The sequence below is a fragment of the Lutjanus erythropterus genome, chromosome 9, assembly GCF_056507025.1.
Source record: "Lutjanus erythropterus isolate fLutEry1 chromosome 9, fLutEry1.hap2, whole genome shotgun sequence".
NCBI classification, from domain to species: domain Eukaryota; kingdom Metazoa; phylum Chordata; class Actinopteri; order Lutjaniformes; family Lutjanidae; genus Lutjanus; species Lutjanus erythropterus.
Window position 1 is genome coordinate 29858681 of NC_139325.1, and position 13678 is coordinate 29872358.

Sequence of the window (13678 nt, forward strand, 5' to 3'; positions counted from 1 at the left end):
AAGTGATGAACAGTGTTAAAATTCCACACGTGTTCCCTCATCTGTTTTCACAATGTTGACATCTCCTTAGAAACAGTGACACAGGCTTTGTGTGTGTGTGTGTGTGTGTGTGTGTGTGTGTGTGTGTGTGTGTGTGACTTCAGCTATTTTCAGGGATGCATTTTAGACTCAGGATCTGGTGCAACTGGGGTCAAAACCTGTGCCCCAAGTTGGAAAAACACTGATTATTGGGTCAGTGGTTAAGGTTATGTTTAGGCAAGTAACAATTATGGGTGGGATTGGGTTAAGTGTCCAGGAAATTAATGTAAGTCTATGTCATGTCCCCAAACATGACATGTTTTATAGGGATGTAACAATACCGAAACTCAAGGTAATATATTACCATAGTCCCTGATATTTATATTTATTGCAATATTAAAAAAATAAAGGAATATGACGGCTTAAAAATGCTTTTGCTTTCCTTATTTAAGAAAATAAAAGTGTCAAGCATCCACAATCACAAAATAAAAACAATGCAGCAGTCAGTAATAGTCCTTTAATAGAATGGAAAATATATAACCAAATACAACCCATCAAAAATGGTATGCAGGAAGAAGACAAAGGGAAAATTAAAAAAAATATATTTACATATGGATGCAGTCCAAAGCGGACCCCAAGATTCTTCCCATTTATGTCGAGATTTTGAATTATTAGATCGCTGTTTCTCCATGTGAATCACTGAAATAAGTTCATACAGACAGTTTCGGAGGCTTGGTGGAACTGATGTCTTCCAGTATTTTAGAATTTTTAGAATTTTTTTTTCCCTAATAATTTGGTTTAACTTAACATGCTTCTGCTTTCCTATTTTAATAAAGTAAATAAAAATTGCTAGCATGTGCAAAACGCTGGTATTAATTGTCTTTATTAGTCACTGTTTGAATTACGTATGAACAACTGCCAAACGAAAGCAAAGCAGCAGTCAGCCCTTTCATTAAATAAAAGAGAAATGATTAGGCTGATCATGTAATATAGCGGTACAATTAGACAAATTTTTATTGTGATATTGCAATATATTATATATTGTTATATCTCTAGTGTTTTATGGTCTGGCCATGATTCTTCATCTACTGTTTGACTTTTAAAGTTCTAGGGAAGGACTTTTTTTCTGATAAATCATTTTGTCCAGCCCTCATTTCTTCAAGGAGTTTAGTGTTAATAACAGCAGAGAGGCAAATGCCAGGTTCAGAACATTAAGGGATAAAGTCAAAATATTTCACATAGATGAAAAGATGTCACATATATGATTGTTTTTTCCAGTGTGTTGTTGCTGTCTAGTAATCTCAGTGTTCCTGTGTGAGATCAGAGGATGTTCATTATTTTGATAAGCTCAGCAGTGGCTTGTTAAATGACATGTGCATGTCAGCTCCGGTGCAACAGGGATATGACTTCATCGAGGGACTGGGCTTGGCCCCTACTAACCATGGCATTCACTAAAGATATTAGGAATATCTGATTCATAGTTTTGTTTAGAACAACTCTGAACAACAGTGATTTCTTTTACATGGCCTTGTGTGCCCCAGTGTGCCAATTTGAGTGTAATAATTTCCTAACCGACTGAGACAAAACAAGCTCCTGATATATTGCAAGAACCCAACAGTATCCTTCACCATAAATGCTGTCAGCTGTAGTGTGTTGCGGCCCATGTACAACTACATGTGCAAGTACTATAATTTAAGTCTGACATTCCCCTTTGCTGTGTTGAAAGATTTATGACATCATTTATTCATCCAGCGTCATAGGGTCCAGATCACCCCCCAGCCCCCCCCCCCCCCCCCCCCCCCCAAACAAACACACACACACAGCAAAGATCACAATCTTTGATTTACCTCTTCAATGATTTGGACTGCTAAACAAATCAGAAGGTAGCAGAACCATAAATCAAGTCAGACATCTTTCTCCTTTGTCCTTCGACGGTGCCAGAAAGGAAATTAATACTCCGGATGATGCCAAATTGAATTTAGTTGATAAAATCAGTCTCCTCACTCCAATCCCCTATTCTTCTGTCATTTGTGTAATAAATGAATTTTGTGATAAATACACAAAGGAATACTCTCTTGTTGCATAACTTTAAATAGATTAATCCACTGTGGGATTTCTATCATGATAATTATCACTTATTTGTCTTATTTCAGGTTTTAAATGCAGTCAGTCTGAATACTTTTTCCACCATTGCTCTCTATTGCACATGGTTGGATCACACTTGTGTGTTTTTTTGGGTGCAATCTTTCACCAAGAAATTAAGAAAAACTCTTCTTGACAGTAGTATTGATAAAACTACAACAGTGCTTCTTCAGTACAAATTGGCACAAAGTGGTTGTTATCATATCTGACACTCTAACACTAATGTGCTATGCTAACTGTTAGTCACATTGCCATACAGCTACAATTCAGGCAGCAGCTGTCACCTCAAACTCATTTCCTGTTGCAGATAATTGAATGTAATGTGAGTGCAACACCCTGAGTCTCCCTTATTCTAATAAGCTTTATAACACAATAGCATTAGGACTGTCCGGCTAATAGGATGCAAACTGTTTTGCTTTGATCGGACATAATGGTGCAGCGAGTCACTCTCAACCGGCCCATGTAGGAAATTTGATCTATTTACAACGGAGAGAATACACAGTCAAGGTTACAGTGTTTCCTCATTTTCTGATGGCCTGAAGCTCACATTTGTCCTGTCATCATTATGACATGATTTTTTTTTTTTTTTATCTCTGGCCATATTGTCTTTCACATAATGTAAGAGGAATATGGAGCCATATTACAGAAATTTGTAGATCCCATCTCAACTGTTTGGTAACAGTTATTAGGAACTGTTCGGAACTGTTCAGGTCCTAACCTTATGGCAATGTTCCTACTTTAACTTAAGTTAGGATTTGCCTCTGTAACAGCAAATTGGTGTCTTAACTTAAGACTTCAGGTAGGAATTTTCTGTAATATGGCCTCTGGAGAATATAAGGAAATCATGTTTGTATTGTCTTTAGTGTTCCTCTGTTCTTCCCTCTCTATTCTACAGTTAATCTCTCTATCTCTGTTCTGTCTGGGGGTGGAGCTAAGCCACTGATAGGCAAATAATGAGGACTGCTGTCGGGGGGATTTTGGCAGGGTCTTGGGGGGATTGAGGACGCCACACTGGGAGGCCCACAACCTCGGGGATTACTGTGCTCACCCTCTTCCTTCCCAGCTCCCATAGGACAGGTCACCCCACTGTCCTGGCCTCAACTTGTGCCGGCAAGCACGTGAAGAGCTAAATTTGTCAGTTTCTTGCAGGTTTTGATTAAAAATGCAGCAGTGCGGCTGCAGCATGAATCAGGCTTTTGCTTTCCGCTCTGAAGAGTAAATCGTGTCTCTGGTCTTGAGTGCAGCACCACTCAAAGAGCTTGTTAATTACCAATGCGTGATAACATATCATTAACAACAGGGTTGCTGTGCTTCTATTACCCATCTGAATAAAGTGTGCATACACATGCTTACATGCCTGCAGCTGCTCACATACATTTACCACATGCACACACAGATCAGGTCAGGGTTATTCTACTCATTACATTAGTTCCTTGCTAAATTGGCACTCATCTCTCCTCACCATGCAGTTTTTTTTTTTTACAGTGCTGTAAAAGTGTGCAACATGATCACATGACAGCAGGTTGTGAGCACATTCTTTGCATCGCTGTCACTCCCCGCAGCGTTGATGACACTTTACTGTGTTGGAATGTTGACTTGCATATAAATAGTACCATATAGTCCTGGATTACCTCATAGTAACTTGAAACTAGTAGTTGTCAGTATTTTTTACATACTAGAATTTTCATTCAACTTTTTCGATTAATATTTTATTTAAATATTGAGAGAGTGATAACAGCAAGAGAAATTCAACATAAAGTAACATGTAAAGTACAGTAAATTGATAAAGAAAATTTATATACTCAGATAGCAAAACTTCATTACCAAAACATAATATAACGAAATATTATTTTATTTCGTTGCCTGGTAGCTCTGTTGGTAGACATTTCGTAGTGTACTGGGGCTGTGAGTCCTCTGCGGCAGCCGCGGGTTTGACTCCGATCTTCACCCTTTGTTGCATAAAGACAAGTTTTTCTACTGTAAAGCTAATGCAAAGGTTACAGCCCCAGAATATTCTGTACATTTGCACAAAATTCTTCTATTCTGTTGAGGGAGGTGTACCAGGGAACCACAGGGGAATGTCATTAAAATTACCCCCTAAAAACCATTACTTCATGTGGTTATAAGAACATTTGGGGATCTTTCTTTGAACAAAAACATTTGTGCAACATTCGTAGTGTATTGTGGGAGGGTTACCTAAAATACTACCATCAGGGAACCTCAGGGGAGTGTTCTTAAAACTACCTCCCAAAAAAGTTACTTAATGTGGTTGTTAGAAAGTTTTGGGAATGTTGTGTTGAACAAAAACATTTGTGCAACATTCTCAGTACGTTGTGGGAGGGTTACTTAAAAGTTTACCAGAAGTGAAGCTCAGGGGAACATTATTTAAATTACCCCCCAAAACATTGTTTCATGTGGTTAGTAGAACGTTTTGGGAATGTTTCTTAGAACAGAAATATTTGCACAATGTTGTGGGTTACAGAAGGGAAACCTGTAAGGAGCATTCTTGCATATTTCCTAGCGCATATTCTCACACAGCTAGTCCTTGGGTGGAGTCATCCACAAATTTGATTTAGGAAATATTTCGCCACATACACTGCATGCAAGTGTTAATTGCTGCTGCGGTATTTGTCTCCCCCAGGAGCGTTTTGATAGGAATTTATCTTGTTATCTTCATGACCCTCAGGAGAAGGAAGAAATAATCTTACAACCAATTAACTGGCAGCCAGTAGTGTCTCTCTGTTATCAGCGTTATCTCTTCCGTTCCACTCTGGCTCATTTTGGAAAAGAATAGACGATAAGTAGCAGCTTGTATTAGAGCAGGACGGACACAACGCTGACACGGCTCTGATGGCTACAGCCAGAGAGAAATATTCTCTCACCACTTCTGAGGCATATAGAATTAATCCCGGCTGTAATCCAGGGAGCTGAATTAAAACAACTAATCTGATGTGTGTGTAAGAGCATGTGTGTGTATATGTGTGTGACAAAGCTTCACTGGGGCTTGACCTCGAGACCTTTCACTCTTTGTTTATCTCTTTGTTTATCACCCTGAAGGCCACCCATCCGAATGGCACTGAATCAATGATTTCTATCACAGAGGAGTGACCTTGTGACCTTTTAGTATTAATGAGACCTTTCCAAAGGTGACGATGAATGAACAATGAATTTGGACTAATGTTTTGAAAGTAGCAGGTACAGTAAATTCTTAAATCCACCTCACTTGTCTTTTTTATTGACTCTATAATTTAATATTCTGCTGTTTTTCTTCATCTCCTTGTTTGTAGCCACACTAGCAGTTATAATGGGGATGGCAATATCTGCAAATCAGCAGTGTTGGCAATGTCAGCCAGTCCAGACGGGAATACTGCAATGAAGAGACATTCATGGTACCCAGAGGATAAATGTTAGGCCTACTGACTGTTGATCGCCTCACTTTTACTAGTGCTAAGGTCAAATCTATACTCTCTAACAAGTGGCACATTGCTTACAGTGTCCAGTGGGTTTTCTCTTTCCTGATAAATGCATCTCTCCTCCTTCTCCTCAATTACCTTAAATTATTTCAGCCATGGTCTTATGTTCCACAAATTATTTCACAAATGATTGGTCCCTTAAAATTTCCGTCTTCAGGGTGATCTCTTAATTTTCCACCTAAAACCATCATAAGGTCAAAAATGTTAATAATGACAGTACGTGAGTTTTGTACCATGTTAGCATGACGGTGAACATGCAAACATTATGCCTGCCACATTAGCTCTTACATTGTGTGCATGTTAGCATGCTGACCTAGAATTTAGTTGGCTTAGTGGGGCCTCATTCAGCTGCTAGTGTGGTTGTAGAAATTTGTCTTGTTCTCTTTTCTGCTCATTTTATTCTCTCATTTTCTTTGTTTCCTCCTGAAAAAAACACTTTGTAACTTCTTTTTGAAAAAGCCCTCCTCTAAATTAAGTTAACTTGCTTGCTGAAGAGGCACCTTGCATGATGACTGAGCAGTGCTGCTGCTGCTGCTCTCTTGATTGGTCAGTTTAACCTCACTGAAACTCAGGCTGTTGTAGTGAAGTTTTCCCTCCTTACAAATGGAAGCAGGGGTCAAGGAAAGGCACTCCCACCCTCTCATTCACTTTTTTTTCCCCTGCCTCTGCTATTTTCCTCCGTCTCTCTCTGCCTCTCTCCTCATTGTGGGTTGTCATGGAAATGAAAGCGCGGGGAGGGGGGACCTTCTATTATTGAAGCAGTTGTGGGATTGGTAGTGGGCTGGGAGTTGGGTATAGTGAAATGGAGCGATTCATGCACTCATAAACAGAGAGTGCGGTGGAGCAGAAGGGAGGTGGAGGGGCTGGGGTTGAGGGAGAGAGAGACGAGGAAAAGGAGAATAGAGAGGGGCCCCGGGGGTGAGCGGAGAGACGAGCCAACTCCACGTGTTTTGGCCCTGCTTCTAACTGATAGCACATTTTAGACCATTACGTCATGGTCTGCCAGGCTGTGTGCTGTTTGAGACATACTGCTGTGGAATCACATTCCTCATGGAACAAGAAGGTGAAACGAGCCCCTGGTAGAGCCACCTGTTGTTAGAGAGGTCAGGGAAAACTGCTCAAGAAAGATCAGTGCAAGAGGCGTTTATGAGCAGTGGTGGGCTGCGCTAACTACCGTCTGTATTGTAGGGCATATGGAGAACTATTTAAAGTAATTTAAGTTGGAAATAGAATTGGCAAATTCACAACCAAAGACTGGTTATGTTATTTACTGGTTTGCCTTAATGCTTACTGCTGTTCAGCTGACAGTTTTGCATTTGTCAAGTGTACACACTGTGCCATATGCCAGAATTTCATTTGGGATAAATGGAAAAATCCACAGGATCTTAATTAAGTGATTAAGAACATGGTGTTTTTTTAAATTACTTTGACACTGATGAGACTGGTGTTTTTTTTCTCAAAGGAGAACTCCACCATCTGTGTACATGAAGGTCAGTGTGTATAATATCTCCTTTGGCTCTGGAGGGAGGTTTGAAAAGTGACCTTGATGATGTCCCCACAGTTGTCATGGCTGCATCATTGAGAATGATGGATGGCATAAATCACAGTTTCAAACTTAAGCTTGTCCTTTAAATAAAATATTTCTCCTAAGCTAAGGGGCTCACTTAGGAGTATTGCATAAAGCCTCTTATGTTTTTTCTTTGCTTAAGAGTTTATACTAAGGCTTTCACAGCAGTTACTCATAATACAGCACATGTGCACTTCAGCTGCCATGGTTACACTTCACTCACATCCTAATTTAATGTTACTAAATAGCATTGCTGGGTCCCAAATCATAATGACAAAATCGCCAACACTAATCATAAGATGTTGTGCAACTCTGTTTGCAAGGATTTAGATTGATTGGCTATCTGTCATGTTCTAACCGTCAGTATTGTAAAATAAAATAAAAACCATCTTGGTATCTCCTCCTCTTCACTCGCCATCAATTCAATCATTGTTTTATGTTACACAAATTATTTCACTTTTAAGATACTGTTATGAGCTGAAGAAAATAGTTGCCAAGAATCTTCTAACAACATATAATGAAATATTTAAGTAGCTAAGGGCAACACTTAAAGATTACAACATCCTAATGAAATCCTTATGGTGAGTTTATGCAACTATTTTTTTTTTCTTGAGGCATCCTCAGATGAAAATCCAAGGGAAACCTCAGCTGAAGTAGTTTAATGCAAACCAGGAATTTTGTTTGCTGCTTTTTTTTTCTTCAAGAGGGAATTCCACCATTTGTACACATAAAGGTCAGTTTATGTGTCACCAGAAGTACTATTACACACACGAAAACAGCTGTATAATGTCTCCTGGTGGGAGCTCTTCAACATTTGAAAAATAACCCTGATGATATCACCATAGTTATCATGGTTGCATCATTGAAAATGAAGGATCCCATGTTTCTGGAGCTTGACCCATACTAAGGATGGGTCAAGTACATCAAGCACGCTGGATATTAAACGTACCATGCATCAAGACCTCCCAAATGGAGTCAAGATCCCAGCTCACAATGAAACACAGACAAAATTCAGATGATTCAGACCAAACAGTGCTCTTTTTCCCAGCACCCCAGAGAGAAACACAAAGAAACAGAGAACTCTCCCACACTATCTCTCCCTACCTCTCTGTCTGTTTGCACACACACAGTTTTCCAGCGTGACATGTGATGTAGTGGCTGATTAAATCACACTACAGGAAACAAAAGACAACATGGTCGTAAATTATTTGAATCTTCAGGCCCCCTACAGGTGCAGCTGCCCCTCGACACTGCTGGTAGTGATAGTGCTGCTTTCTGAAACCGTCGGCAAAGTGAACCAGCAAAAAGTAACCCAAACTCTACTGATGACATCGTTCAACTGTTATGCGCAAAACTGTCTTAGCTAGAGTAGATTAAGCAACTGCAAACACATTTTAACAGTAAATCCATCAAAGTTAATTAGCCTTACATCCACCCTCCTCGTATGCGACCCCACCCTTGCTGCTGCTTACATACTTACCATTTGCTAAATGCAGAGATAGTGTATTCAGTAGTCTATAACATAGGCTGGGTCTATGTTCTCTGGGGACATTCTGAACATTCCTGCTATTGTTGTTTCATTACCAGGCTGAGGGTTACCCTTGCCATTCACAGTGGCTGACCTCTAGACTGACTGGCGGTGCTGGTGGTGACCAAGTTTCTTGGAATAGGCACGATATAAGCTCTTGCTTTTTCTAGAATGATGGTGCAAAAAAAGTTATAGTGCATGCAAGAGCTATTGTTAATCCAATTTATATGTTTTTGCACATGCTAAATGGAGGAATTACCATGGTAATTTTGCTCTGGACTACTTTTCGCATTCTCCTGATCCATAGGAACACTTGGTGCTCAGGGAAAATCTGTACAGATACAGAAAGGAGAGATGATGCAACATTTTATATCATGCACAGATGCGCACAGATGCTATGGATATGACTACTAGGATGAACAAAAAGCAAAAAAAAAATCATATTGCCATTATTTTGGCAGCAATATGAACCTTTTTAATTAATATGAACCCGTTTAATTTTTAATTTTGAAGCTTTTACCTGTCTTTAAAAAGGCAGCTAGCTGCTAACAAGAAGCTACATGAGACTACAGAGGCTAAAATCCAGTGGAAAAGTCCCATTGGCTTTTTGTTGAGTGAACCAGCGTGAAACTAACTTTTGGGTTGGCCTTCAAAAATACATCATCCCTGCAGCACTCTTTATGTCGCTTTTACAGGAAAAGGAGAAAGTTTGTTCAGCTGTCATTAGAGCAACCAGTAAAAAGGGGAGGGACTTAGGAAGGGTCAGTCGTGTCTTGGAGTAGTCCCCCAAAAGATCTACCTTTGTATTTTTTACAAGTTAAGTAACTTTTCTTCTGTGGCACTTAAAGCAAGTAACATTACTTCCACTTGAACAGGATATTGTACAGCTCTTCTCTCTCCTGAACATCTGGCCTTCACACGGGTTGTTGTTTAGTTCATATTGTTTTTACCTTCGTTCTGTACTTGTTTCCAGCTCAACAGCACAATAATCAAAGAGGTGCAAAGAAAGGGAGACGTATTATCTCCGCACAGATATGTCCTCATCAGCAGCTCTCTTTTTTTCTGTGCTATCAGCTGTCCCATAGTATCTCTTACTTGATCCTTGCTCCCTCTTCCTTTTTGTTTTGAGCTTTCTTCTCTGCTCCTGTCTCTCCAATTGGTTCCCCTTGTTTTCAGGATGTGTATTTACTGATGCAATCACGTCCCCTCAGTAGTAATGACTTTTGTTTACTCTCTTATTCTCAGTGTTCTCTGTTAACTGCCTTTTTTCAAGGCATGAACCGCTTACGGCGATCAGTGGCAATTTAATGAGCTGTGTGCCTGTGTGTGTGTGTGTGTATGTGTGTGTGTATGATGGTCTCTGTGTGTTAAGTGAGGAGTGCAGCTGCAGCTCCAAAATCAAGTCCTTTCTTGAGCACTGAGGGATGGATGGAGGAGGAGGTGGGTCCTCCACTTCCTGTGTGCAGTAAGGTCACACAAGTGGTTCACAAATGGAGACAACACAAGTTTGTCACAGGTTGCTCACAGAACTTGGCATGAATTCTAGACAATAAAGGGAGAGAGGGGTGTGAGAGTATAAAAATAAAATAAAAAGCACCAGAATCATGTGTATCTTCATCTGTTATCGCTTCAGTCTGCAGAACTTTGACATGCAACACTTCAGCACATCTAAGATGCAGCTAATGGAGGCCAACTGTGCTATTTTCTCCTATCTGCATCCACCTTACTTTGAATGGCTCATTAGCACAGCATGGTACAGTGATGTGTGATAAATGGACACACGCCTCCTGACTTTGAGGTATGCTTTTATCCCGAGCCCTTTAATTTTCCTATCAGACTTCTGGCTCAAGCACCTGGCCTACTGTCTGCTGTGCAAGGTTGAATAGTAATAGTTTATTTGTAAAACCGTCATGTGCTCTTGAAAAAAGCAAGGTTACCTTGGCTCTGGTGAGATATAATAAATTAGGAAACTGACAAACTCATTTAAATCATAAGAGATGTACTCAGTCACTCTCATTGGTGTTATGTTCCTTTTTCATATTACAGTATATAAATTAAGCTATTACATGTAGCTCAGAAATAAAATTTATATACCATGCTGACATTTTCTTTAAAAAATCAGAAAAAAAATCAGTCTGCAAACATGTTTAAGTAAATGTATTCATTTGTGTCTCATTCAGCTTGGGAGGTCATTCTCAACAAAGTTTAACACAAACACACTAATGCTCACTAATGACATATGCTGTTGATTCCAAATACTTTCTATGAACAGTTTTTTGTGTCCACAGGTGTTCGTGTGCACGTGGTGGCTCAAGAGCTGGGTATAGAGATGAGGATAAAAGGATGAAAGGATTGGAGGGTTTCAATACGTTGGCTAAAGAAGCAGAACAAAAGATCTGGAAACGTGCATCTGCAGAGCACTTGAAAAGCAGAGTTAATGTTTATGACTTCTGATGCTTTTGTACTTTCTTGTAACATTGTATGGATGTAATAAAAACATTTTATTCATCACAAAAATCAGTTAATTCAGCATTTGTTTCATATTTCACACAATGTAATAATGTTTTAAAAAATGTCTGGTAGCATTGATTGAAAAATTAAAGTAAAATGTCCTAATTTGAATAAAGTCCAAACACAACAAATTAACAGAACATTTCATTACAGCTTTTGGAGAGAAAGATTAAAAGATTTTCCTAAAATATGCTGATCAAACACCTCCAATAAATAATGACAGCACTGAAAGGTGTACAGGGAAACACTGTTATTTTACCTATTTCTCCTAATTTATTGTGATCAAACACCGTCAATAAAGTGATCATTAAAAGTACTTCAGAGAAATTCCTTTTGTTATTTCCATTTTATGATGCAGATTGTTGAATTGCTGTTTGTACTACAATATTAGATAGTTTAATAAAGGCTCAGTAATCTGTCTAGGTCATAAAATCTTGATGACTAAAAGTAAATGTGCTGTAAGAAAGAAATATGGCTTCTATGTTCCATAAATCTTAAGTTTTGGCTGATGTATGAGGGCATCAGACATTTCCTGCGCTCCTTCAATCTCTCCTTGACTTAAAAGGAGTAGAAACTTAACTCCTAATTGTTCCCTTTTCAGTAAATGAAATGCTAAACTTATCTGTGATTCAATTACAGATAGTTCTTGAAGCAACAGACTGTAATGACTTAAGGGGGACTGGGATCTTTTGGCAAAAGCGTTTCTTTGAGTCATGGTGTGAATTCATCAAGGACTTAAGAAGAATGTGATCAGAAGTAAAAGCAGACTTTGAGACATGCAGACAGGAAACTCTTTCTGCTTTAATTCTGTAAAAACCAACCACACACTCTACAGCACACACCCAACCCCCACCTCCTTCACCACCCCCCACTTTCCAGTTGCAGTGACAGGTGGCTCTTAGGGGTTTGGGGTGAACACGACTCAACAGCTGCACAAAAGAGCCCCACTGGGGTCCTTTTGACAGGGTGTCCCCTCTCAAGCGTGCCGATCAGCCCCTGGCCCAGCCCCCACCTCGGCAGATGCTCTGAGGGATCCACAGGTGGTGGACGTGAAGGCAGTCTGCAGAACTTAAAACTGTTACGTAACAAATGCTTCTTGAGTTTAATGTTTTGAACTGGGTTTTGCCGTCTCAGATTTTCTGACAAATCTGAATGTATGACAGTAGCTCTATATTGGGTGGAGTAACTTGTTCAACACCTCAAACATCCACCATCGAAAACAAAAACCAGGCTGACAGGAAAGTCTAGTGTTCTCTTTACACTGAAATTACATGCATGTACAAGCTATTTATTCCAACAAATGATTAACAGTCAGTATTTGGTTGAGTCTCAGTCGTAGAGAGAGAGAGAAGGCTGCCCTAACTTAATCTGAAAGCATACTGACATATTTAAAATGCATCTGGTAGAGAAAGTCTATTCAGGTGGTGATCTGTGGGCTGAATCTGGCCCTTTGATAATTTATAAATATGAAAAAAGAATGAAATGCAAGACCAGGTTTATTAAAATAACAAGCTACCTCTATGTTTATGTGTGTTTACATTATTTAATCAACTTTTTAATGGTAAGTTAATGATCCCATTTGTTTGTTAAATCTGTTGGTAAGCACAGAGACACTCATTATTCTAATAATTTTAACTCAGACTGTAAAGGAGAGGGAATTTAGGAGAGAAAACTGAATTAAAAAGCTGTTAAATAAAAGACTGTTTATTAAAATAAGCTATCTCTGCTTTAGGATTATAAATGTGCATTGTTTTTTCCTGTACTTTTGTTCACTGTGTTTCTTGTCCAGTTGTAAAAACTGATAAAATGGAGAAGAAACATAAATGGTGCATTGTTTTACACACATCTAATTTCCTAGTTTTACAGGTCAGACATAGGAAATGTCCGCCCCCTTGGCAGTGTACTTTGTTCAAATCTGGCCCTTCTAAAAAAGTAATTAGATAGGCCTGTGGTAGATGGTAGGAATTATTCATCTTCTGCACACAGTGCATCCACTTTCATTTTTTCAGATCCCTTTTGTAGAGGCAGAAAAACATTGTGTTTCTTTGAAAATAACTCAAGCATCCTCATTAAAGTGCCTCAGAAGATTTAAGGGTGATGTTTTCAGCCTCCTATATTTATGTGAAGGGAAAGAGACAGTTTGCACAAAAGCTCCAAAAAACTGTTTTGAAAACCCGAAGACCTTAACAGTTGAAACAAACCATACTTCAAATTTGTTTTGGGAGGTTGCAATATTGAGTGTGTGGTCTTCCTCTTTTCTTTTTTATGCTGCTTTTGTTTGGCAAATGTACTCCATGTAGTTGGAGTTGGATGTGCAGTTGGACAAACATAAATTAATATTTATTTTAAAAATGCACATGCATTATGTAGTGCACATGAAACATGTTTAGGCAGATGCTATTTGCACCCAGGTTGGAATAGCCAATGTGGCTATTTATA